A 24,391-nucleotide genomic window follows, 5' to 3' on the forward strand; every position below is an offset into this window, starting at 1 on the left:
TCCCCCTCAAAAAGGGACTCTTTCTCTCTGTGTGTCTCTCTCTGTCTCTCTGTCTTTGTCTCTCTCTGTCTGTCTCTGTCTCTGTCTCTCTGTCTCTCTCTCTCCTCTCCTCTCTTATGCAAACATTCCACTGTTTTCTCTGACCACCATACAAGCCACTTTCATCCTTGCTTCCATCTTTGCTCATATGTAATCCAGAATGCCCACTGACAACCCCTCCCTCTCCCATCCCATACTTATCTAAATCCCATCCGTCCTTTGAGGCCAGTTCAAGTATCATCTTCCTTTAAAGTGCTCTCACTTCTAGAGCCTCTTCTTCTCTTATGTTCCCCACAAGAGCTAGCACAGTGCCAGGCGCTAATGAATATCCAAAAGACCTCTGTTGGTTAATTCATGGATTGATCTCAGACATAGCGGCTCAGGTGCTGAAAGAGGTTTGTACCTTCACAAAGTAGTAATTGTCAAAATGATGACAGATTTGTTTTTTTGTTTATGTTAAGTTCAGGGTCAAAATCTCATTTCTTTAAGGAAGTTGCACAAGCAAAGGGTAACTGTCAAGAACTAATGAATTTAACCTACCTTTCTACATTAAATTGGGCAATTAGGTGGCACAGTGGGTAGAGTACTGGGCCTGGAGTCAGGAAGACTCATCTTCCGGAGTTCAAATCCGGCCTCAGACACTTACTAACTATATGACCCTGGGCAAGTCACTTAACCCTGTTTGCCTTAGTTTGCTCATCTGTAAAATGAGGTGGAGAAGGAAATGGCAAACCACTCCAGTATCTTTCCCAAGAAAACCCCAAAATGGGGTCATGGAGAGTTGGGCATGACTAAGGTGCCTCAACAGCAGCAAATTCTACATTGAACTACTTTTCTACATGAAGGAAACTTAAACTTTAAAAATTCTTTCAAATGCAATAATAATAGCATAATCTATACATGTCATCACAGTTTGTAGAGTACTTTAAATGAGTTACCTCATTTGAACCTCTCCACAACCCTGGGAGGTTGGTATGTATTATTCCCATTTTGCAGATGAAAAAATTGAGGTTCAGAGATGTTAAATGACATCTAGGAGGTGGTGAAGTTAGGGCTTAAAGCCAAGGTTTGGGGGTTGTTGGGGTTTTTTTACTCATAGTCTTTTATACTTTCACTACTTAATATATGCTTTAATGAACATATGGTTTTAATTAGTTGAACATCTAATTTCTAAACAACTTAAAAAGTGAGTATATAAAGTATTATACTAAATGCTAGGATATACACGCATCCATACAAACATATGCATACATGTATATGTATACATATATGTGAAAGTATATGTATACGTCCATATATATACAGACATATGTTTAGATTAGTGATGTGTAGAGAATTCCTAGTGAGGAAATACCCTCTGCCAACTAAGGTCAACAACTGTTCTGATAATCTGTGAATAGAGGTCTGGGCCTGGAGTCAGGAGACAGCTGGATGGTGCAGGAAGACTCTTCTTCCTGAGTTCAAATGTGGCTTCAGACACTTACTAACTGTGTGACCCTGGGCAAGTCACTTAACCCTGTTTGCCTCAGTTTCCTCATCTGTAAAATAAGCTGGAGAAGGAAATGGCAAACCACTCCAGCATCTTTGCCAAGAAACTCCCCCCTCCCAAAAAACAAAATAAAAGATGTCACAAAGAGCCAGACATGACTGAAAAACAAGTAAACAAAAACCTGGAGTCAGGGAGGCTTGAAGTCAAATCCAGCCTCTTACACTCACTAGCTGTGTGGCCTTGGACAAGTCATTTGATCTCTTCCTCAGTTTTTTCATTTGTAAAATGGTGAAAATAATAACACCTACCTCCCAGGGCTGCTGTGAGGTTCAAATGAGATAATATTTGTAAAGCACTTTATGTATCTTAAAGAGCTACCTAAATGATCTCTATTATTGTTGTTTTTCTTTTTCTTTGTTCTGAGAAAGTTCTCCAGGGAGCAGTGAGAGGCTAATTGACTTGTCCAGGCTCACACAGACAGTATGTACCAGACACAGGACATTGTGATTCACGACTCCAAGGCTCACTCTCTATCCATTATAAATTGTTGCTTCTCAGAGAAAATGTTCGCTTTAAAGGAGCTCTGATCCTTGTCCTCATGGACATTTTAGTTTAGTTGGGAACAGGCTATGTAAATCATTATAATATATGAGATAAGGGCACATGGAAGCAGTAGACAAGGGACTGCCAAAAATCTGAAAGATCAAAGATCATTTTGTTTCAGAGAGGTCCCAAATAGATCCCCAGCATGGGAAAGAAACTCCTAGCCTTAGGACCGTTTTCTATTTTATCAGCTGAGCTAGACTTCTAGGAGGAGGTGATATTTGAGCTGGGCTAGAGGATGGGTAGGATTTTCCCAAGAGAAGGTTTTAAAGGAGGGAACTCTAAATGTAGGGAATGGACAAAGCAAAGAAGCAGAGACAGGAAAGATATGTTATGGCATGACTCTCTGTTATTAAAGGACTATCAAAGTCTAATATTCCTATCCTGGTTTATTGCAATAGCCCAGTCAGTACTGTCTTCCTATTCATTCTTGCATAGATCTGCTCATGTCACCCATTCCTCACACACTAACCAATTAATTGTACTGCCAAACATACTGGTTAGATCGAATTTGTTGAGGGCTATTAACATTGTAGCCAAATTGGCCTGTTAGCTACCCTCTACGTACCACATTCAATCTCCCCTCTCTGGGTCTTTGTATATTCCCCATGCCTGGAATTGTCTTCCTCCTTTCCTCTGCCTCTTAGAATCCTTGACTCTCTCTGTAAGCTGCAGGAATTGAGATTAGGACAGCAAATGGTAAACTGTAGAAATTGAGTGAACCACATTGACTCCATCTTGTGACTCAATTTTAGAGTTAGTTTCTATTCAATTATGGGTCTGGTTCAATTTCTATCTGAGAAAGCTTTATTCAATTGTGGAAACTGGGGAGGAAAGTTTATTTCATTGTTTGAATCTAGCCCTGCATAGCTGGGAAGCTGGGGCCACTCTACCTGCTGTTTAGAGACGCTTAACTAAGGACTTAAGCTATGTTGCCTAGAAGCTCAGTCAGATCCAAACATCGATGCAAGAAGTTTTCTCACAACCCATATGTCTTATCTGAAAACTGGCCCCATACTGATCAATCAGTTATTGTTCCTGTGTTCCTTTGATTATTTACGGATACTTGGGGAGCAGGACACCTCCTTCTCTCAATTCAGGAAACTACCTGTTTACTGTCCCCTCTCCCAATGTGGAAAGTCCCTAGTCTTTTATGCAATTAGAAAACAGATTATCCAGTTATATTGTCTCCCTTTAATTAATTGGCCTTATTTGATTGCTTTTAACTTATAAAAGTCTGTCTCCCCTTTGTATTTGGAATCCAGGCATAAGCTGAGGAAGGGGTCTGGTCCCACTTTGTTAAGCAATTGGCATGCATTGCTTAATAAATTTGTATGCTTGGAAGATCGAGCCTTTGTTTTCTCAGTCATTTCATCTTTCACCCACCGCAAAGTTAATATCAGAATTTAGGATGGGGAAAGTTAATCAACAATTTTTAAATGCCTACTATGTGTTAGGCATTGTGATAAGCACTGAAGATACAAAGGAAAAGCCAAAACAGTCTGCCCTCAATGAACTTACATTCTAATTGGACAGATCACATATTACGTAGGGTAGACAGAAGGTAACGTTAGAGGGAAAGGCGCAAGCAACTACAGGACCTAGAAGAGCTTTCCATAGAAGATAAAATTAGGGCTGAATCTTGAAGGAATCCAGGGATCCTAAGAGTTCAGGATAAGGAGGGAAAGCTTTCTAGGCACGTAGCATTCTGTGTCGGTGCAAAAGCAGGGAGATGGGAAATAAACACTGTATGTGAAGAATAGCAACCAGGCACTCAGTATGCAGGATATGTGGAAGGGACCAATATGTTAGAGGACTGGAAGGAATAGGACAGGCTGGGTCATGAAGAACTTTGAATGTCAGAGTGATATCTATTGATCCTAGAGGAACCTTAGTTCTCAGAATTGGTTTATTGGTGTGGGAGGAATATGTGACATAGGCAGACCTATGCAAGATTGAGTAGGAAGACACTTTGAAACAAGGATACTGACCAAGATAGGAATATTAGGTCTAAGAATTTTTTAAAGTAGATTATGAAGAGAGGATATCACAGCAGAAGCAATGTTTTATTTAAAATGTGAAAGAATTAAGGAGACATCTGTCATATGGTTTATAATGGATTCTCATAAATGGAAAAGGCCTCAGAGGCCATCAAAGTGAACACAAACCTCTCTATAGCACCCATGAGAAGTGACCACCTGAGAAAGAGTTCCAGTGGTGGGGAGTTCACTAGTTCCTGAAACAGGCCGTTTTACTTTTGACAGGCTCTAATTGTTGGAGAGATGAGCCAATAGCTTCTCCTCTGCTCTATTCACTAATTGGGGCTAATTTTGTTATCTAGGGCCAAGCAAAACAAATCTAAACTGCTTTGCACATGGCAATCTTTCAAATACATTATGGGGGCTAGCATGGCCTCCATAAGTTTTTCAGTCCTTGGTTGGTTGGTTGGTTGGTTGATTGATTGATTGTTGTCCTTTGTTCTCAAAGAGGACTGAAATGATGTTGCTATGTTAGAGTCAGGTTATAGTGTGTCCAGCTGTGGCTGATCAGACCAATACAAGCTTAGAATGTTCTACCACAGGTCAGGCACAAATAGTTCATGTGAACACTCGGAGTGGATTCTCTAACTTTATGCATGTTGTGTTTCTTTTAAGCTACTTCAATTCTGCTTTGCTGAACACAGTGCCTTCTTTGATGCAGATACACCATGCTGGGCAGTCCTGTGCCACTGTCTCCTATGTCACGAAATCAATTCCAAAATTCTGCAGCGAACTTTATTCCTATGCCTTATGTATATCCTCAAATACTATGTTCCCTTACTACCAGTCTGGTCACTTGCCTCTGTATGGGTTCCAGTTTATTAATACAGCTCCTGAAATAACTGAACACAGCACTCCAGCTGTGGTATGACCCCAGGAGAACACAGTCAGACTGTCACCTTCCTGCATCTAAACATTACACTTCAGCTGGTGGTGCTTAAGATCAAAGCAGTGTTTTGTAGTTCATGGGCCATATTGTTGGTTCACATTGGGCTTGTAGCTAATTACAAATTCTGAAGTCTTTTTCATATGTAATTTTCCTTTTTCATTCTGTAATTGTATAAGTGTTTTGCTTTGTTAGGAATCTAGGGCTCAGTGTTTTAAATATCCTCAAGTACATTATCTTGCTGCAGCATTTATTTAGTAAACAAATATATCATACATTTGTCTTATGATTAAATGACTCTGGGGGAATGAGACAAATTTCATGATAGCTATAGGTGGTACACTGGGTAGAGTGTTGGAATCAGGAAGATCTGAGTTCAAATCCTGCATCAGACAATTACTAGCTGTGTGACTTTGGACAAGTCACTTGACCTCTCTCATCATCATTTTCCTCAACCCTGAAAATGACAGGATTGGACACAGTGACCTTTCAAGGTCCCTTCCAGCTTGAAATCTATGATCCTATGAGATGGTGGCAAAATGCTGAAATCTATGATCCTATGAGATACTATGAAATAGAGGAAGCTAGGTCATGCAGGAGATAGAAGGCTGGGATTGGAGTCAGGAAGATCTGAGTTCACATCCAGCCTCAGATACTTACTGTGTGACTGCAAGTCACTTAACCCCCGTTTGCCTCAGTTTCCTCAACTGTAAAATAAGAATAATAATAGCACCTATCTTGCAAGGTTGTTGTGAGGATCAAATGAGATTTTGTTGTTGTTGTTGTTTTTAATGGTGCTTGGCACAGTGCCTGGCACATAGTAGGCACTATTTTAAGTGTTTATTCCATTTCCTTATTCCTTGGTGTATATAGGGAATAAGATCCAACTCTTTTCTGTTTGCTGGAATCATATGGTGAAGAGGAGAATGAGAGAACTATATTGTGGGAATATGGAAACAAGCATTTATTAAGTGCCTACTATGTGCCAGGTGCTGTGTTAAAGGCTTTACAATTATTATCGCCTTTGATTATAGTCTTCTGCTACTTAAAAACTTTAAACTAGTGACAAAAAATCCCCTCTCCTCCCAGTCAGTCCTTGATTGTCTCCAGGGGAGGTGGCCTTAACTAACACTCTGTCCTATTATCAAAGGGACCAGCCAGTGGAGATCCAATGGCCTGTGGTTTACTAATGAAAAGGGGGGAAGAAACTATTCAACCAAAAGATGGTAGATTTCCTTCCTGATTCACATATTTCCTAAAAGCTCTGGTTCCCCAGAAATTCTTAATAAGAATTCAAAATTTCTCAGTAATGTCTTTCCCAAGAATGATGAAATCCACTAACAGGCATAATTTAAAATCTAAAATCTGTTAAGAAAAATAAAATAGATCAAATCAAATCAAATAAAAATAATAAAATAGATTGAATCAGTTGCCCAGATATATGAGATTCTCAAGAGCACAAGTGAGCCTGGTGCACATCTAGAATAAATACATATTAGAAAACTACGGTAACTACATACATTCAAAAGGTACGTGATTCTAAGTATCACCTAGGATAACCACAAGTGCTAAACTCTACTTTGTCACCTTACCTGGAAGTTTTAGTGTCATCTGATTCCCAGTTTTCTGAAGAGAACCTTCTTCTTATTTATGACCACCATCTTGATTCTCCTGTCTTTCCAGATTGTCTCATGTAGGATCAAAAATTTAGGGCTAGAAGGAATCTCTCAGTGTAGACCAAGCCCTTGATTTGGCAGATGAGAAAACCATGACCTAGAAAAGTTAGATGATTTGTTCAAGCTCACATAAGTTGTAATTGGCATAACCAGGAATTAGAATCCAACACTCTTTCTATTGAGAAAGTGTACTTTTTTAAGGACGTAGGAAGAGTTCCCTGGAATCCTTATAAAGGGAAATTTACTTCCTTTCTGAACACAGACCATCTCACTGTTTTATTGCCATAAACACCTCATTCATGTTACAGGGGTGGGGAACCTGTGGCCTGGAGGCCATATGTAGCCCTCTAGGTCCTCAAGTGTGGCCCTTTGACTGAATCTAAACTTCATAGAACAAATCGCTTTAATAAAAGGATTTGTTCTGTAAAACATGGACTCAGTCAAAAGACTGCACCTGAGGACCTAGAAGGCCACACATGACTTTGAGGCTGCAGGTTTCCCATCCCTGAATCTAGTACCTGTTGTGATACCAGAGCAGTTCGGCTGTCAGTAGGGTCACAGTGAGGGTCACTCTGGTGATTTTTATTCCTGTAGAAGGAGCACGTTAATATGACTGAAAAAGCCTACTGCCTCTATTTCAACTAGAGAACAAGAACGCAGGCTGCTAATGGACATTCTCATTCTTCCTTCCAAAGAAGACTTCCACTGGACGGTAGGGGATGAGGATGGGGGTGGGGGACAGAAGAAAATGGGAAGGAGGTAAATGGAGGTTAGAGTGACCTAATGTCACTTTATGTCAAGAGATCACTCTGCCAGCTTATTGTTACTGACTCCTTTGTTGATAATTGCCTCATTCACTTCTTTGCACTCTGTGCCTACCTTCTAGTCAAAGTGGCTCTGCTGGAAAGCTTTCAGACAGGAATATTCCTATTGTTATTCGCCATCAGTCTGGGTCCTCAGGTTTGGTTGGAGACAGGGAGAGAGCATTTAGGGTGACTCTGGGAAGGTGACATCAAAAAGAATTCAGTACTGGCTGGCCAGGAGTCTGGGAACCCCAAGGAACTACTCTGACCTCCTTTTTCAGTGACTCTCGATATGCTTACCCACCTGGCTATTGATGGGAAACAGTGAACTATAGCTTCAGGGAACCATTCAGATTTTTGAATGATGTCATTGACAATTTTATGGTTTTCTTCTCACTCGAGAATCAAATTTTTTAAAAACTCCCTTCCTTATCCTCTATGCTTCTGCCCTCAGCAAGGAACAATATTTTTTAAATTAATTTACTTATTTTTAGTTTACAACATTCAGTTCCACAAGCTTTTGAGTTCCACATTTTCTCCTTTCCTTCCCCTCCTCCCCAAGACAGCATGCAATTTGATATAGGGTCTCTATATACATTCACATTAAACATATTTTCACATTAGTCATATTGCAAAGAAGAATTATAACCAATGGAACGAACTACGAGAAAGAAGAAGCAAAAAATAGTATGTTTCGATCTGCATTCCGACTCTAATCCTTTCTCTGGATGTGGATAGCTTTTTCCATCATGAGTCTTTTGGAGTTGTCTTAGAACATTGCATCACTGAGAAGAGCCAAGTCTGTCAAAGTTAGTCATCGCACAATGTGGCTGTAACTATGTACAATTAGGAACAATATTCTTGAAGGAAATTACATGAGATTGCCTGAAATCCCCTCCCCTAGGAATAAGGAGAAGGAAAGATGTGGGGGGGAAATAACTCTTTGCCTTAGTTTCCCTAAGAGATGGAGTATGAATCAAAAGCAAACTTTTGGGTGTGCTAACTGCCTTGAACATGTTCCGACATGGTCTCTGATTCCTACCATCTTGTACCTTTCCTGGAATATTCTAGGACTTTGATTATAGACATTGGTGTTTTTTTCCTAAATGTTCATGTAGGACAAACAGAAACAAAAGGGCTTGTGTTTAAACCTGGCTTTTTGAATTCAGTAGAGGCCCAATTAAGTTGGAGGCAGACTTTAGAACAGAGGTGTCAAACCCATCACATGTAGCACACAGAGCTCCTAAGTGTTGCTGGAACCTGATGATAATGGAATTGGGAAATATCGAACATATAAGGAAAAATACAATCAAACATAGGTAAAACTGCATTTTAAAATTAAGGCAATTTGCGACCTACAGGGATCCTTATGGATGGTTTAATGGCCTCTATTTCTGTCTGAGTTGGACACCATTGATCAGAGGATCCTGAGATATTTCATGAAGAAAACTATTGATAGCAGTGAGGAATTAGCTGGATCTCAGAAGGGGAGCTCATAGTGCAGTGCCTTAGACCTAGGAAACTTTCTTCATTCCGCAATATAATAACTGTTATGAGCTGATGAAGAAGACTGAATAAAGGAAAGGTTGACTCTCTGAGTCCTCACCCAGCACAGCTAGGCAGAGCAGCAGATAGAGTGCTGGGCCTGGAGTCAGGAAGTCCTGAGTTCAAAACCAGCTTCAGACACTTACTAGCTGTGTGACCCTGAGCAAGTTGTTTAACCTTGTTTGCCTCAGTTTCCCCAGAAGGAAATGGCAAATCACTTCAGTATCTTTGCCAAGAAAACCCCTAATGGGGTCATGAAGAGTAGGACGTGATTGAAAAACAACTAAACAACAAAGATTTCTCACCTGTCTTCCACCTGTCATCAAACCTTCTTTTTCCTGATTTTAAAGATAAAAAGAATACTATTCTATATGAAACCAGTCAAGAGAGATCTATCAGACCTCCCAGATTACTGTATTCCACTTGTTCTCTTCAACAAGTATTCTCAGTGTTAGGGAAAGATCAGTAGAATTAGGCTCAGAAGACCCTCATTTAAACCTTAGCTCTGCCACTTACTATCTATGGGAATGGATAAAAATGGTAGCTTCTCTGAGGCTCAGTTTCCTTATCAGCAATGTGGGAATGATGATACTTGTACTTAGCTACCCCATGGAGTTGTTGTGAGGATCAAATGGCAATGTATGAGAAAGTTCTTTCTAACTGTAAGAGGGATAGGCAATGGGACCATGATTTCCCTGATATCGGGAACTCCCAGAAAAGGAAGCTCCCTCTACCAGTGCAGGCCTGTACCTGCTCTGCAATTTATAATCTGAGAGAGTTTCTTAGAATATGAGAGATTAAATGATTTGGTCATGAAGCCAGTGTGTATCAAAGGCAGGACCTGAACCCATATCTTTCTGGTCTCAAGGCCAGCTCTATCCACTGTACCATGGCTACCTATTATGTACTTTGTGTAAATTTAAGTGAAATTGATGATGACAACAATGATTTCCAGTATATTAGAGATTTATTTGGCTTATAGGGACCATCCCAGGGAGCCTATTACTCTAGGTAATAGAATTCTATGTCTTAAATGCCATGTAGGGAAGATTGAACTTCTCCATCTTTCCCTAAATACCTATCTGTCCCCTTCTCAGAGTTTCTATTAATAGCATCCTCCTCCTCCTCCCAGTTACTCAGCTTCAAAACCTTGAGGACACCTTTGACTCCCCCATACTGAATGCTGTTCTCCCTTCAAGTATCTCTGATATCTGCCCCCTCCTTTCCACCTTCACATTCTACCACCACTGCTCTAGATTAGACCCTTAGTCTCTTACCTAATCTATTATAATGACTTATTAGCAGTTATCCCTAACTCTGGTCTCTATCCTTTTTCCAAAGCATCTGTCACAGGGTTATCAGAATATGCAAATCATACCATCTTACAAAATCTTTTGGAGCTCCTCCCTCATTGCCCACTGAATTAGATAAAAACTATTTTGGCACTAAAACTCTTCGTACTCAGGTACCAACTAACCTTTCCAGCCTTATTTCACAATAGTCCACTTTTAAAAAAAAAGGTTCTTTTCTTAATATAGACTTAATTGCTGATGAACATTAACAATTCAAATAATAAAGAATAAAAAATTATGAAGCTATGAAGTTCAGTTGCATAGTTTTTTCAAAGCATAATATTAAATTTAAGACAGTAGTGACAATGTTGCCTTGTTTATGTCCCCTTCTGAACTTCTTTCTCCTGTATATTTAAAATATTTAATTATATTTTATTAATTAGTTACCAGTTAATTAATGGTCTTAATAGTTTAACCAATGGTGAGTTAATAAGTATTAATTATATTTTTTGCATCTTTATCACTGTCTACCAACTCACCCCCCCCATTAGAAGCCCTCCCTTATCACAGACAATATTAATCAAGCAAACCAATTCAGCACCTTCGACGTTTCAAAATATGGGGGAGGGGAAAAAAGACATTTACATGATAATGTTATATATTTATATTTAAAAGGAATAGCAAGTTGTACATAATCGATTTGCAGTTTCATGTACAATCTTTTTTTTCATTATACTATGTTGTGGAAATGCTTATTTTATTCCATGAATTAAGAGTGAAATAAAATTTAAAAAAAGAAAATATGTCTCCACAGCACTCTTCATGTACTCACTGTTTCATGTACCTGAGACTACTAGCCATTCCCCAGTCTTATTCCTTTTCCCACCTACCTTCATGCATTTGGGCACATCATCCCCTATGTCCTTTAACATCTTTTTGTTGAGATCTTTTTATTCTTTAAAGACTAAATTCAGGGGCTACCTCCCCTCCCCCCGGAAGTGTTCTTTGATTCCCATACAACTAAGGTAACCTTTCCTAGACACTGACTATATGACTATCTATCCTCTCTCTCCCTCTCCCTCACTCTGCTTCACTCTTCCTCTCTCTCCTTCTCCCCCTCATACCATACACTTCATAAAGGCAGGGTTTGGGCCACTTCTCATCTTTGTGTATGTAGCCTCTACAAGACTCATTTGCATTGTGGTCCAACTAGCGTTGTCTGGATCCAAGTTCATGAAAATCATCACTTGACTCTGGGTTCACATTTCAGAGAGAAATATTATCTTCATATCTGGGATCAAAAAAACTGAAGATTTGCTGGCATGAGGCAGGTGGGTGGGGATATGCTAGTTCAAAGAATAATCATTTGTCTTTATTGATAAGAAGGGACTGAATTAGGGGAATGACCAAATGGATGGAGAGAGGGAAATGGATGTGAGAGATGGTATAGAGGTTGAGTCAGGAAGATTTGGCAATGACTGGGTCATCTATAAAATGAGAGGGTTGGACAAGATAGCCTTTGAGATCCCTTTCAGCTCTATATTTAAGATCCTGTGGTCTACATGAAGCTAATTAGTAGAACAATATGGCACTGATATACAGAAGAAACATTACAATGAATATATAGATTTGGAAATCATCTGCATAGAGATAGTAATGGGACCGATGGAAGCAGATGAGGTCATTAAAGAACACAGCAAATAATAATAATAATAATGATAATAAAAGAAGGCCCAGAAGGGAACTTTTGGGGAATTCTTATAGTCAGTCAACCAGCAAACATTTGTTAAACTCTTATTACATGCCAGATATTGTGCTAAATACTGGGGTACAAAGAATGGCAAGGCAAGTGGAGCCAAGATGGTGACTGGAAAACAGACACTTGCTTAAGCTCCCCACCGGGTCCCTCCAAAAACCTATTAAAATGGCTCTGAACAAATTCTAGAGTTGCAGAACCCAGAAAATAGCAAAGGGAAGCAGGGCTCCAGCCCAGGACAGCCTGGATGGTCACTGGGAAGGGTCTATCTCATGGAGCTGGGAGCACAGCAGAGCCCAGCATGGGCCGTGCCCAGACCAACCAGACTGGGAGCTGGGCAGAACAGGTCCTAGCGCCCTGGATCAGTGAGCTGTGGAAGTTACCAGACTTCTTAACCCACAAATACCAAAGAAAACAGAGAAGGTTAGGAGAAAAGCTGCTGGGACAGAGTGAAAGGAGTGTGCAGTTGGCCACAGTCCCAGGGGCAGTGGAGGTGATGCAGCTCTGAGGCTGCTTCCAGAGCTAAAACTGCAGTTGCTTCCAGCCCCAGGCATACCTCATGGGAGGAATTAAGCCATAGATTAGAGCAGGAGGGCAAAGCCTGCTTTGCCCTGCCTGGATCTGGGTCACTATACTTTAGCGGTTTTTGGGGGAGAAGGAGCACCGATGTGGCAGAGCTTGCTGTGTGGAAGTGGCTCTGAAAACAGCAGCACAGCCCCTAAAGCTTGGGACAAAGCATTCTCTACTCTACAGGCAGTTGTACCCTGACGAAAAACCCAGTCAAGTAGTTGACTGGGAACATGGCCAGACAGCAAAAATGAACTCAGACTTTGGAATCTTTCTTTGGTGACAAAGAAGACCAAAACATACAGCCAGAAGAAGTCAACAAAGTCAAAGAGCCTACATCAAAAGCCTCCAAGAAAAATATGAACTGGTCTCAGGCCATGGAAGAGCTCAAAAAGGATTTGGAAAATCAAATAAGAGGAGTAGAGGAAAAATTGGGAAGAGAAATTAGAGTGATGCAAGAAAACCATGAAAAACAAGTCAATGACTTGCTAAAGGAAACCCAAAAATACTGAAGAAAATAACACCTTAAAAATAAACTCAAATGGCAAAAGAGCTCCAGAAAGCCAATGAGGACAAGAATGCCTTAAAAGGCAGAATCAGCCAAATGGAAAAGGAGCTCCAAAAGACCACTGAAGAAAATACTACCTTAAAAATTAAATTGGAGCAAGTGGAAGCTAATGACTTTATGAGAATTCAAGATATTATAAAACAGAACCAAAGGAATGAAAAAATGGATGACAATGTGAACTATCTCATTGGAAAAACCACTGACCTGGAAAATAGATCCAGAAGAGAGAATTTAAAATTATTGGACTACCTGAAAGCCATGATCAACAAAAGAGCCTAGATATCATCTTTCAAGAAATTATCAAGGAGAGCTGCCCTGATATTCTAGAGCCAGAGGGTAAAATAGAAATTGAAAGAATCCACCGATTGCCTCCTAAAAAATATCCCAAAAAGATAACTCCTAGGAATATTGTCACCAAATTCCAGAGCTCCCAGATCAAGAGAGGGAGAAATACTGCAAGCAGCCAGAAAGAAACACTTTGAGTATTGTGGAAACACAATCAGGATAACACAAGATCTAGCAGCTTCTACATTAAGGGATCAAAGGGCTTGGAATATGATATGCTCGGGGTCAATGGAGCTAGGATTAAAACTAAGAATCACCTACCCAGAAAAACTGAGTATTATGCTCCAAGGCAAAATATGGATTTTCAATAAAATAGAGGACTTTCAAACTTTCTCAGTGAAAAGACCAGAGTTGAATAGAAAATTTGACTTTCAAACACAAGAATCAAGAGAATCATGAAAAGGTAAACAAGAAAGAGAAATCATAAGGGACTTACTAAAGGTGAACTGTTTTGTTTACATTCCTACATGGAAAGATGATGTGTATAATTCATGAGACCTCAGTGTTAGGGTAGCTGAAGGGAATATACATACAGACATACGTACAAACATACATATGTACATATATATATATATATATATATATATATATATATGGAGAGAGAGAGAGAGAGAGAGAGAGAGAGAGAGAGAGAGAGAGAGAGAGACTGAGGGCACAGGGTGAGTTGAATCTGAAGGGATGATATCTAAAAAAATAAAATAAAATTAAGGAATGAGAGAGGAATATATTGAGAGAGGGAGAAAGGGAGAGATAGGAAGGGGTAAATTATCTCACATAAAAGTGGCAAGAAAAAGCAGTTCATTGGAAGGGAAGAGGGGCAAGTGAGGGGGAATGAGTGAATCTTCCTCTCATCAGATTTGACTTGAGGAGGGAATAACGTACACACTCAATTGGGTATCTTACCCCACAGGAAAGAAGGAGGAAGGATATAAAAAAGGGGGGACGATAGACGGGAGGGCAGATAGGGGGAGGAGGTAATCAAAAGCAAACACTTTCAAAAAGGGACAGGGTCAAGGGAGAAAATTGAATAAAGGGGAACTGGATAGGAAGGAGCAAAAGATAGTCTTTCACAACATGAGTATTGTGGAAAGGTTTTACTTAATGGGGGGATGGGGGGGAGGGGAGTCAGGTGACAGAAGGGATGGCTGACTGGGGAATGGGGCAATCAGAATATATGCCATCTTGGAGTGGAGGGGGAGGGTAGAAATGGGGAGAAAATTTGTAATTCAAAATCTTGTAGAAATCAATGCTGAAAACTAAAAATATTAAATAAATAGAAAAAGAAAGAAAAATGCAAATGTAAAAAAAAGAATGGCAAGAACATGGTCCTGGATTTCCAAGAGCTCACATTCTACACCAAAAGAGTGGAAGATGTATGTGAACTACAGAGGAGACTGAAAAGGAGTGATCTGACACATAGAAGGAGAATTAGCAATATCCCAGGATGCAGGAGAAAAATAATACCCAGGAAGAGAGTGGTCAACACTGGGAAAAGCTGTGGATAGATCAAGGAGAAAGATGGAGAGCTGAGAAAAGGATTTAACAAGTAAAAGATCCTTGGAAAGCCTTTAAGAGAATAGTTTCAATCCAGTTGTGGAGTTGGAAGCCAGGTTGCAAGGGGGGTGAAAGAATGCAAAGGTAGTAAGTGTAATGATTCCATAAAAGGAAGGATAATGTGCTGAGGGATGAGATGGTCACATAAAGCTTTTTTTAAATTAAGAATGAGATCTTATCTGTTTGTAAGGTTTGGAAAGGCACTAGTCCATTGGGAAATACTGAAGCTGAGTTAAAAGGCAGAGAATTCTCAAAAGAGCATGTTTCCAGGACAAGAAAAGATGGGGGGGCAGGGTAACCATAGCTAAGAAGAGTCACTTCTTCCTCAAAACTAGAGCAAAGAAGAAGAGAACGGGTAAAAACATAGGGGACTTTAAGTTGTAGAGTAGAAGAGATATAGAGCTCTCTGTGAAAAGGACCTTGATTTCTTCATAGAGTTGGAGGCAAGCAGGTTATAGAGGAAATCCCTGTTCATGTATGGGTCTTGCTCAGTGGCCTCAGACTTATTTTCTGTGGAAAAAAAAATTTTAATGGAATTGAATGAGACTAACAAGGAAGCCAATTGATTAATATTTCTTTGCTTTCATATTGCCCTGTTCTTAAACTAGCCTAACCAAGTGAGGCTAAATTGTTTTAAGGGATACCACAAATTCCATAGATATTAACCCTTTCTAGGATATTACTCTCCAGAACTTTCTTATGTAGAAACTTGAATTTCCTTATTATTTTTCCACAAGACTGTATCCTAATGGACCATCAATAGCTATACTAAAGTTCGCCATTCTCCTTTTCAAGTCAAATAATTTATTTAGTTTTTCTTTCTCGTGTTATTGCTCAATTCTTTAATTGTCTTTGTCTTTTCTGAAGTCTTTCCAAAATCTCCATGTCCCTCTTAAGTTAAGGAGCCTGGACTTGGAAAAGGGTCCAACATGTACTAAGTAAAATGGCTATAATCAATTTTCTTTGGTAATTTATTTTTCTTGGTGCATTTCCCTGTCGGTTTTCCATTTTTTACAAAAAGCACCTCATTGCTGACTACTGTCCAGATGGTTCTCCATTGTGATTTATAGCTATCACTACACAGAGCAAATTATTCTCCATCTTTGATATTGCCATGTTCCTTTGTACCTCTCACTTCTATGTGTTTCTGAATGTAGCTACCATAGCCCAGGCTTTTTATGACCAAGTTGACCTGGTCCTGCCTGAATTTAGGGCAATCGAATAATGCTTGGGTTGGGTTGGTTTTGCTTAACTGTTTTAACAAGAGATGGTTCATTTGTGGGTGGGTGTTGTGTTCGTCCTTCGTTTTTGAAGAGGACCACAACATCAGAAAAATGATGACATGACTTACAGGGAAAGGAAGCAGGGAGGAGGGGAGAAGGGTGATAGCGTAAAATATAAGCCTCTTAAAGTCAGGGATAATTTTTGTTTCTGTTTTTGTATCCCTGATCTCCAGCATAGTGCCTGACGAGTAGTAGGCTTGATAATACTTGTTGAATTGAATTGGTGGGAAACAATGTTTCCCAGAATGACTGTCATATAACAGTAATAGTCATCAATAAACTTCTTTTAAAATTTAAGAAAAATACAGCGCCAGCAGACTGTGAAGGATGAAGGATATTAATGCAAATGCCAGATTGTCTCTCTCTTAAGCTAAGAACAACAGACTCAGTGGAAGGTACATACTATGAAGGTCTGGAGCCACCACCCCCTTTTTAATCCTCTGACCCTATTCCAGGGAGATAAATTAAGAGAGAAAAAGGTATTACAGATTTACAGAAGGTTATTTTATTTGCCTCTGTAGAGAATGCAAAGTGCATACATAGCAGTCACTCTTTTGACTGACTCAAGGGATTCATAGACCAAAGCTGACGAAAGAGTCCAGGCTGGTACCTGGGTTTTGAGGATACTTTCAGACTAGACTGCCCATTCCTAGGGCTAATAAAAGGTGAGCGATTCACAGGAAGCTTCCATTGGCACCGCTTAGGCTCCCGAGAGAGGTTCTCTTCTGACCTTCGGCAAGCTCCTGCTTTATTCCCCCTAGTTCATTCGATTCAGCCAAGGCAGCATTGGAGTCCATCTGTGACTCCAATTTGCTTAACTTGCCTGATTCGATAAGGAATACTGAGATCTGTCCCATATTGACTCCCTGACTCACTTTCATTTTAAATTAGCAACCTTGAGCTCATCTGATCAAGCCTCTTTCCAGACTCATTCTAATTAGTCAGCTGCTACACCTGTGAGTTGGCCCCCATAATTCTGCCACATAGCCAGCACTCAAACCATGCCATTGGAAACACAACCACCTTCTAAGGCAGTTGAAAAGTGCGAGGATTCCTCTCGTTAAGCCAGTTTGAACTTATATATAGGATCATATAATATGAACTGAAAGAGATCTTAGAGACCATCAAGTCCAGTCCCTTCATTTTGGAGATGAGGAAACTGCTGTGGGGATATAGGGACCTACCCAAAGTCATACAGATAGTGTCTGAGGTGGTGGTTTGAATCTAGGCTTTCTTACTGTTAAGTCCAGTGCCCTAACCATTATACTATCTACAACATAGCCATCCCAGCTGCAAGCTTTGAAATCCTTACTATGAAAGATTCTGAATGTACTTCATTGAATGATTTATTCTAAAATATATTTTCTAAATTTCTGGATCAGTATGTTATATGGAATTTATTACAAAGCCCTGTCAAAATGCAGGGAGAAGATTTGCTTCCTCTGAGTTCACTAGGCCCCTTGCTCTATTATGCAGAAAGATTAGATTAGCCTGAAAGGACCTATTTACAAATTGTCCAGTTTTGCTATCTGAAAATGATAGTAATAAATCATGCTTTCCCTTTCTATGGCCTAGGGCTATGGAGAGCATCACATTAACTGAAGCAGGTAAGAGGGCTTTGTTCAGATAAAATGCTTCATGGTTACGACTGGAACAAGCCAGGCTTCCAGGTCAGAGAAGCTGTCTTCAGATCCCACTCCTGACACTGATTACCCTGTTTAACTTTGGACAAGCCACTTCATCTCATTACTCCTCAGATTTCTCATATGAAAAATGAGGGCATTGGACCATATAGTTATTGGGGTCCCTTCCAGCTCAGGATCTGAGATTCCAATAGAGATACTACCTACTATGACATTCTTTTTGAGTCTGTGATTTCCCAAAATGATTTTCCTGACTCGACCTCCCATGTAGTGTTAGATACTAATAGAGGGTTTTAATTTTTAATAAATCTTAGCGTTGACAAACAGCTGCTTCTTTTAAAAAACATCTCATTGACCAGTTACTTTTTATTGGTGGGCCTTGTTACACATGATTTCTCTCCTAGTTTTGAATTTGGATGAAGACTGGGGAGTGAAGGAGAATCTCTGAAGTATTAGAGCAAGTACTCAGAGGCAGCAAATGTTCCTAGAAACCAGGGATCTATAGGATGTTTTCCTAAGGAGTCCCATTGTCTTATGCCATTGAAACTCATTAATTCAGCAATTTTTACTAAGTATATGCAACATTAAGATTTGTGAAGTGCTTTACATATGTAAGTCATCACCACAACCTTCTGAGGTAGGGGCTTATTATCCCCATTTTACAGAAAAGAATAGTGAGGCACAGAGGTTATGTGACTTGTCCAGGATTACATAGCTAGTAAAAATCTGAGGCAGAATTTGAATTTGGATCTCCTTGACCCCATCACTATATGCATTGTACCACCTAGTGTATTTTATGAAGCTCTTCAAGGCGGGGGCTTTATTTTATCTCTTTAGCCCCTTCACAATTAATTACATGCATTACATATAAATATATGCCCCATAAAGGTTTGTTAACTGGTGTATAAAAGCATTTGGCTCTTCTTATGTACTTCTTAATCTAGACTAGCCCAATGGATAGAACACTGGAACTGGAATCGAGAAGATCTGAGTTCAAATCCAGCTTCAGACACTTAGTAGCAGTGTGACTGGGCGAGTCATTTAACTTCTCTGTCTGCCTCACTTTACTCGTCTATAAAATGGGGGTGATAATAATAGCAACTCCCTTTCAGGGTGGTTGTGAGAAAAAAAATGAGGTACTGTAAAGTTCTTTGTAGACCTTAAAAGTACTCTATAAATGCTAATAAATGCCAAAAAGATGCGATACTCAGAACCTGGGGTGTTAAAACAGTCAGGATCCCTGGAGAAACTTCTTTACATGCTTCTGGTCTCTGATGTCTCCCACCTACCATCAACAGTAACTTCCTCAGTTAGCAGCTCCACTAGCTTAATTCTTTTGCCTGATGCCTGTAGAATGGTAGCCAGGATGTACTGGTAGCTGTGGAATTATTTTGGAACTGCAAGATTCATAGCTCTAACCCTGATCTCTCTGAAACTTAGAAGTTTTTCAAGTGTCTCAATTTGAGGTCTAAGGATCTGGCTTCAAATCCCCTCTCTGTTACTGAGTTTCATATCCTTACACCAAGTGGTGGGGTCTATAGGACACCCAAGGTTCCTTCCAGCTTTCAATCAGGCTACCTCTCCAACTATTCCTAACCTTTATCTCCTTGTCTTCCCCTCAATTAAAAAAAAAAGAACAAGCTGCTATAATTTGGGGGGAATCTCACGCTCATGACATTTTTCTATTCTTGCTTATATTACAATTATTTTTCTGTTTCTGTTATCCTTTTACTAAATTTTAGTCCACCAGCAGTTGGGAGGTGTTTTACTGTTGCACGTTAATTCCAAAAATATGAGGCCTAGTGAAAGGGAGTAACAGTAGATACTTAATTTATTTTTGTCTCTTTGAGTCAGGTTTCTCTTCTAGAGGATGTGCTCTAGGCCCTTTCCTCCCCACCTCCCAATATCTCCCCATGCCCCGTCTAACCTCGTTCCCAGGACAAATAAATGAAATTAAAGTAAATGAAATTTGTGTAATTGATTACTGTATTGGTTTATTTAATTGGTTAGGATACAGTTCAATAAGTTTAGACTATTTACTTCATGTATATGTCAATTGAACTTGATTAATATTTGTGATTATGTCTGTAAAAAATTAAGCATTAGCTCCTTAGCATCATAGTCTCTTACAAAAATCAGATTTGACTTAGAGCATACTGATTTGCATCCCATTTTCCAGGAATATAATCCCTATCATAAGTTTACAGACTGATTTTTTTCCTTTATACTGAAATTGAAACCTGATAATAACTTGAAATTAATTTATAGTTTTCTAATAAACATGATTTCTTTTCTTCCTGAATGGTTCTTCACTATGTAATAATAATCCCTCTCCTTTAATAATCCTTTGATCTTTTCCAGGGTACTGAAGTAAAACGTACCGTACTGATTTAGACCCCAAGTCTGATTTCTTAGGAAATCATTAACAAAGAAAGGGGTTTGGGGGAGCCAATTTTCTGTAAGCCAGTCATGTAAAATCATTGCTTGCATTATAAAGGCAGTACCCAACTCATAGCAGTTTTTGGAATGTTGAGTTCCAGAAATTCATTCCTAAATTTGAGTTTAGAACAAGAAATGCATTTTCCTACAGGAATAATATAGTTTGTGTTGGTCCTTGGGTTAGCCCATAAAGGCCTATACCTGACTGCTAGTCTGACTGCCAACATCCCAAGGTCTTGGTCCTAGGAGCCAAAGGGTTTTATAATTCTGGAGGGAGAATATGGAGCCAGGCCCAAGACAAGATTTCTTAATATGAAATTTGTCCTGGCATCCTCCTTCCATGTCTCCACTTCTCCCCTACTCCCTTCTCTGCTTCTCTCTAGGTACCCAGTCTTCTTCTAGATTTCTTCACATGGCATGGATACCAGTGGAGCATGTGAATAGGGAGTCATTAACAGAAATCCGGAGAAAATCACAAAACCACACATCCACTACAAATTTACGTTACATAATTGGAACAGGATCCTAACTGAGGGAAAACAATCCTTTTATACCTTCCTAATTGATTTGCCATGACCTCAACTCACCACAGTGGCCCTACCCAACTTTTTCATCCCTCCTTAAACCTCCCCTGGCTCCTCCTTTCCCCACCCTCTCAACTGAGAACCTTGGCTCATACTGATAAATTGAGGTCATTCACAGAGAACGCCCCCCCAACCCCTTCTTCCTCATCTCCCAACATTCAGATGCATTCCTCCAGTATTTTGTCCTTCACGCTTGTTTCACATGAAGTAGCCCTTCTCCCTGCCAAGGTAAATCCCACCACATACCCTTAAGTAATTGCACTCTATCCTGTCTTCTCCAAGAGATTGCCCACTCTACAGTCACTACTCTTTCCTTTGTTTATTTATTTATTTAATATTTTTAGTTTTCAGCATTGATGTCTACAAGATTTTGAATTACAAATTTTCTCCCCATTTCTACCCTCCCCCCACTCCAAGATGACATATATTCTGATTGCCCCATTCCCCAATCAGCCCTCCCTTCTGTCACCCCACTCCCCCACATCCCCTTTTCCCTTACTTTCTTGTAGGGCAAGATAGCTTTCTATGCCCCATTGCCTGTATATATTATTTCCTAGTTGCACGCAAAATCATCATGGCTCCTCCTCCCAGTCCCTACTCTTTCAATAAATCTGGATCTCTCCCATATCCTGGTTGCTTTTCTACTGTCCACAAACACAACCCTATCCTCAAAAAACCCTCACATGATCCATCTCTCTCCACTATTGCTATATATCTCTCCTCCCTTTTGTGGCTAAAGTAAGCTATCTGCAGTCAATGTCCCCACTTCCTTTCCTCTCTCTTCTTAATTCTTCAATCCGGCTTCTGAAGGCATCATCATCTAATGAAACTGCTCTCTCCAAAGTTACCAATGATCTCTCAGATCAGATCTAATGGCCTCTTCTTAAACCTCATACTTCTTGATCTCTCTGAAGTCTTTGACAGTCAGTCACCCACCCTCTCCCCCTTGAGGCTCTCTCCTAGTTCTCCTACCTATCCAGTTGGTCATTCTCAATTCGCTTTATGAATCTTCATTCAGGCCCTCTTCTCTCCTCTCCCCTCCCCTCCCCTCTTCTCCCTCTATACTATTTCACTTGCTGATGTCATTAGCTACCATGGCTTCAATTATTGACTCTATGTAGATGACTCTCTGATCAACTCATCCAGCCCCAGCCTTTCTCTACCTCCATGTTCCCACCTCCAAATGATGTTTCAGATATCTAGAATTGGATATCCCATAGATATCTTGAACTCAGTATGTATAAAACTTAATTCCATATCTTGTTCCCAGCACCGTCTCTTCTTTTGAACTGCCCTATGACCCTCAAGAATACCACCACCCTTCCAGTTACCAAGTCTCAAATTTTAAGGGTCATCCTCAACTCCCTACTCTCTCACCCTGCCCATATTCAATCAGTTGCTAAGTCCTACTGATTTTACTTTCATAACATCATATCTATCTATCTATCCATCCATCTACCCCTATTTCCTCCTCTGACACTGCTGTCACCCTGTTGCAGGTCTGCATTACCCCATGCTTGAACTATTGTAATAGTGGCTGTTGGATTCTATGCCTCGAGTTTCTCTCCATATTATATAATATGTATATTATATATATAGGTATGCATATATATACATATGTATGTATATGTACATTGTATAGGTGTATGCTTACATATAGACATGTGAAAGTAAATATATGTGGACATATAGGTGCATTGTGTACATGCACAGCATACACATTTGTGTACACATGCATACATTAGCATATGTGCATGTGTACACACATGTACATATGTGTGTATACATATCTGTGCCCATGTGTACATATACACATTGATAGAAGGTTCTGCTACATGCATAAACATTCTTGTACATACTATGTACTTGACTATTTTTATTTTTAGAAGTATTAATATATTAGAATTTCAGTTCACTAAAGATTCATCATTTCATTGGTGTCAATGCTGTTCCCACCAACATAGAGATTAACTTTAGGAAACGGTTTTTATGGGCTGCTGTGGCTAAGAAAAGACTCCTTACCAGATGGACAACTCAAAGTTTATCAGATTTAGCTAGGTGGGTCTTTGAAGGGCAGACACCATCTGAGTCTACCATTGCCTCCAATGACAGTGAAACCTTTCCATCTTTAGAACCTGCCAAACTTGTGCTCCAGTATCAAAGCCTCCACAAACCCAAGGTCCCCATTAAACTACAATGGAAGTAGGACTTTAGAGGGAAAATATATGAGCAATACTGATAGCAATGCACACTATTGCCAGTACTCATAGTATCATAGATTTAGAGCTGTAAGGGCTATCTGAAGCCATCCAATCCAAGCCCCTCATTTTATAGTAAGGTATCCAAGGCTACAGAGGGATTAAATGTTAGAGGCAAGATTTGACCTCTTGTCCTCTGACTCCAAAACTAATGGTTTTTTCTACCACGCCATCTGTCTTTCATTGGACAGATAACTTCAACTCTCAAAGACTGTCTTCACTTCTGTAAAATGAGAAGATTGGCTTAGTGAAAAATGAAAAACATGATGAGCAAGAGTAAATTATAAAGGTCATCTGATCCAACCCATTTGTTTTATAGATGAGTAAAATGAGGCTGACAGAAAAAGTGACCACAGTTGCAAAGCTAGGATTTGAATCTTGGTTCTTCAGTACTCGATCCTGCATTCTCGCCACAATACTCCGCTGCTCTCTAAGAGCCTGTCCCATCAAATACCAGCATCAGAGGACTTGAGTTCAAATCCCGGCTATGGTTCTTATTACTTGTGCCCTTAATGACTGAGCCTCAGTTTCCTCATCTGTGAAATTAAAATGTTGGACTAAGACTCCTTATAAATCTAAATTTGTGATCCTATTATTAAGTCTAATAGGTTTTAAGGGAAAAAATAGGGCAATGTTAAGAGAGTTTATTTTAATTTTAGTTATTATTATGACTACCATTATCATTATTATTTTGCCTAGTGCCTAAAATGTTAAGCTGTGGTGCTGACTTGTTCAGGGCCCCTAGGGCATTGACTTGAAACAGTTAACATTCCCAGGGAATTGATTTAGGCCCTGGGAAAATCTGGCTCAATGCTGTGACATATTAAAAGGTTAAATGAATCATTTGTTCATGAGAATTGTCGATGTTACCGAAACTTATAGGACTGTACCCAAGGTCCCTAATAACACTCACTTTCAATTGGGCCTGAAATAAACAATGCTTTTGTAAAATATAGCTCTTGTACCCATCTCTGAATCTTTTAGATTAATAGATTAATCAGTAACTTGTATTATTTTTGATA

At 39.6% G+C, this 24,391-nt stretch overlaps 1 long non-coding RNA gene across 3 annotated transcripts in view; it reads right to left on the reverse strand.

Moving 5' to 3' along the window:
* Window positions 1–246: 246 nt before the first annotated feature.
* The window catches only part of LOC118850030, a 60,325-nt gene continuing 36,180 nt past the window's right edge, over window positions 247–24,391 (reverse strand). For 2 of the 3 annotated variants that reach the window (XR_005010451.1, XR_005010450.1), the window contains 2 exons: window positions 6,649–6,829; window positions 247–425 (listed from right to left, as the gene is read on the reverse strand). This is a non-coding gene — a long non-coding RNA (uncharacterized LOC118850030). Of the gene's footprint in view, window positions 426–6,648; window positions 6,830–7,611; window positions 7,731–24,391 lie in introns of all 3 variants that reach the window. The other variant, XR_005010449.1, reaches the window with a different exon arrangement.

The sequence above is a fragment of the Trichosurus vulpecula genome, chromosome 5 (genome assembly GCF_011100635.1).
Source record: "Trichosurus vulpecula isolate mTriVul1 chromosome 5, mTriVul1.pri, whole genome shotgun sequence".
Classification (NCBI taxonomy): domain Eukaryota; kingdom Metazoa; phylum Chordata; class Mammalia; order Diprotodontia; family Phalangeridae; genus Trichosurus; species Trichosurus vulpecula.